Here is a 3,718-nt window from a genome sequence, read left to right on the forward strand (position 1 = left end):
TGTTCAACACTCGTAAAACAATCAATGTGATTCATCATATCAGCAAGAGAAAAACCACGAACCATATGATCCTCTCATTAGATGCAGAGAAAGCATTTGTCAAAATACAGCATCCATTCCTGATCAAAACTCTTCAGAGTGTAGGGAGAGAGGGAACTTTCCTCGACATCTTAAAAGCCATCTACAAAAAGCCCACAGCAAATATCATTCTCAATGGGGAAGCACTGGGAGCCTTTCCCCTAAGATCAGGAACAAGACAGGGATGTCCACTCTCACCACTGCTATTCAGCATAGCCCTAGAAGTCCTAGCCTCAGCAATCAGACAACAAAAAGACATTAAAGGCATTCAAATTGGCAAAGAAGAAGTCAAACTCCCCCTCTTTGCCGATGACATGGTACTCTACATAGAAAACCCAAAAGCCTCCACCCCAAGATTGCTAGAACTCATACAGCAATTTGGCAGCGTGGCAGGATACAAAAATCAATGCCCAGAAATCAATGGCATTTCTATACACTAACAATGAGACTGAAGAAAGAGAAATTAAGGAGTCAATCCCATTTACAATTGCACCCAAAAGCATAAGATACCTAGGAATAAACCTAACCAAAGAGGTAAAGGATCAATACCCTAAAAACTATAGAACACTTCTGAAAGAAATTGAGGAAGACACAAAGAGATGGAAAAATATTCCATGCTCATGGATTGGCAGAATTAATATTGTGAAAATGTCAATATTACCCAGGGCAATTTACACGTTTAATGCAATCCCTATCAAAATACCATGGACTTTCTTCAGAGAGTTGGAACAAATTATTTTAAGATTTGTGTGGAATCAGAAAAGACCCCGAATAGCCAGGGGAATTTTAAAAAAGAAAACCATATCTGGGGGCATCACAATGCCAGATTTCAGGTTGTACTACAAAGCTGTGGTCATCAAGACAGTGTGGTACTGGCACAAAAACAGACACATAGCTCAATGGAACAGAATAGAGAACCCAGAAGTGGACCCTGAACTTTATGGTCAACTAATATTCGACAAAGGAGGAAAGACGATCCACTGGAAGAAAGACAGTCTCTTCAATAAATGGTGCTGGGAAAATTGGACATCCACATGCAGAAGAATGAAACTCGACCACTCTCTTGCACCATACAGGAAGATAAACTCAAAATGGATGAAAGATCTAAATGTGAGACAAGACTCCATCCAAATCCTAGAGGAGAACACAGGCAACACCCTTTTTGAACTCGGCCACAGTAACTTCTTGCAAGATATCTCCACGAAGGCAAAAGAAACAAAAGCAAAAATGAACTATTGGGACTTCATCAAGATAAGAAGCTTTTGCACAGCAAAGGATACAGTCCACAAAACTAAAAGACAAGCTACAGAATGGGAGAAGATATTTGCAAATTGCATATCAGATAAAGGGCTAGTTTCCAAAATCTATAAAGAACTTATTAAACTCAACAGCAAAGAAACAAACAATCCAATCATGAAATGGGCAAAAGACATGAAGAGAAATCTCACAGAGGAAGACATAGACATGGCCAACATGCACATGAGAAAATGCTCTGCATCACTTGCCATCAGGGAAATACAAATCAAAACCACAATGAGATACCACCTCACACCAGTGAGAATGGGGAACATTAACAAGGCAGGAAACAACAAATGTTGGAGAGGATGCGGAGAAAAGGGAACCCTCTTACACTGTTGGTGGGAATGTGAACTGGTGCAGCCCCTCTGGAAAACTGTGTGGAGGTTCCTCAAAGAGTTAAAAATAGACCTGCCCTATGACCCAGCAATTGCACTGTTAGGGATTTACCCCGAAGATTCAGATGCAATGAAACTCCGGGCCACCTGCACCCCGATGTTTCTAGCAGCAATGTCCACAGTAGCCAAACTGTGGAAGGAGCCTCGGTGTCCATCGAAAGATGAATGGATAAAGAAGATGTGGTCTATGTAGACAATGGAATATTCCTCAGCCATTAGAAACGACAAATACCCACCGTTTGCTTCAATGTGGATGGAACTGGAGGGTATTATGCTGAGTGAAGTAAGTCAATCGGAGAAGGACAAACAGTGTATGTTCTCATTCATTTGGGGAATATAAATAATAGTGAAAGGGAATATAAGGGAAGGGAGAAGAAATGTGTGGGAGATATCAGAAAGGGAGACAGAACATAAAGACTCCTAACTCTGGGAAATGAACTAGGGGTGGTGGGAGGGGAGGAGGGGGGGTGGGGGTGAGTGGGTGACAGGCACTGAGGGGGACACTTGACGGGATGAGCACTGGGTGTTATTCTGTATGTTGGTAAATTGAACACCAATAATAAATTAATTTATTTAAAAAAAAAGAGAGAGAGTGCTGTCGGCAGCCTTCAGTAGGCCCGTCTTGGTGAACTGCAGTGCAGCCCTCAGGATTTGGGAGTAAGGCCTGCCATCATCCGCAGACAATTACACTCCTTTTGAGAACTAGCTCTTGGCCTGCTATTGGATCTTCATAGAGACTGAGCACTTGAGTATGGCCATCAAGTTACCATGCCACCCAAGCTACCCCTCATGAACTGGATGCTATCTGATCCACCAAGCCATAACACTGGGTATGCACAGCAGCACTTCACCATCCAGTGGAAGTGTACAGGTGTCATTGGGCCCGAGCAGGCCTTAAACACACGTATGTTACATGAAGAAGTGGCCCAAATGCCCATGGTCCCCACTCCTGCTACACTGCCTTCTCTCCCAGCCTGCACCTATGGCCTACGCAGGTTGTTTCCTATGCTGATGATGGGGGCCTGGTTTACAGGTGGCTCTGAATGATCTTCAGGAAATGGATAGCAACAGCATTAGGGCCCCTCTCCCGTAGCATCCTCGGAGGACAGTGGTGCAGGGAGTCCCTTCCAGGGGGCAGGACTTCCAGCCGTGCACCTGCGGGTGTGGTGCACTTTGCTTGAAAGTAGAAATGACCAGATGTGCCATTGCCAGGGGTGGGCTATGGCCAATGGCCTGGCGGGACGGTCAGGGACTTGGGAGGAACAGGACTGGAAAACTGGTGACCAGCTTGGGGAAACAGGTGTGTGGACAGACCTGTATTGAGTAGGAAGAGAGAGAGAGAAAAAGAGAGATGTGTGTCCACGGTGAAGGCGCGGCCAAGGGTGACATCGGCAGAGGGGGACTCCAGGCACTGAGGGGACGGAACGATCCATTCGCTGGACACCAGGCAGCCTCTCTGCCCAACCAACCCGGTCACTGTCATGCTCGGTGGTGGGGAACAGAGGGGCCGCGGTGCAGGGATGCAGGATCTGTGCAGAGTCCGCACAACCGACTTCCACTCTGCAAGGCTGCCCTGGGTACGAGCACCACGGAGCGCCCGGTCGCCAGCAGCCGACACCAACGCGAGCCCCCGCACCCCCGCGCCCACCTCGGGACGCGGCCGGGGGGCGGGGCCGCGCTCCGAGCCGGCCAGGGCGGCAGAGCGCGCTTCTCTGAAATCTCGCGATATGGAGGCTGCGCGGTGACGCCTCTGAAGTCGCGTGGGGGAAAAGGGCGCGGCAAGAGGCGGCGACCGAGAGGGACCCCGCCCCGCACCGCCGCGGAGGGGCGGAGCCAGCCTCGTGCCGGCGGGCGCAGGGCGCAGGGGGCGGGCCGCGCCGCGCCTAACTGTCGTAAAAGGGGGCAGCGCCGGACGTGGCTGTCGTAAAAGGGGCGGGGCGCGCCGC

This window comes from Nyctereutes procyonoides, unplaced genomic scaffold, assembly GCF_905146905.1.
Source record: "Nyctereutes procyonoides isolate TBG_1078 unplaced genomic scaffold, NYPRO_anot_genome, whole genome shotgun sequence".
In the NCBI taxonomy this organism is placed as follows: Eukaryota; Metazoa; Chordata; class Mammalia; order Carnivora; family Canidae; genus Nyctereutes; species Nyctereutes procyonoides.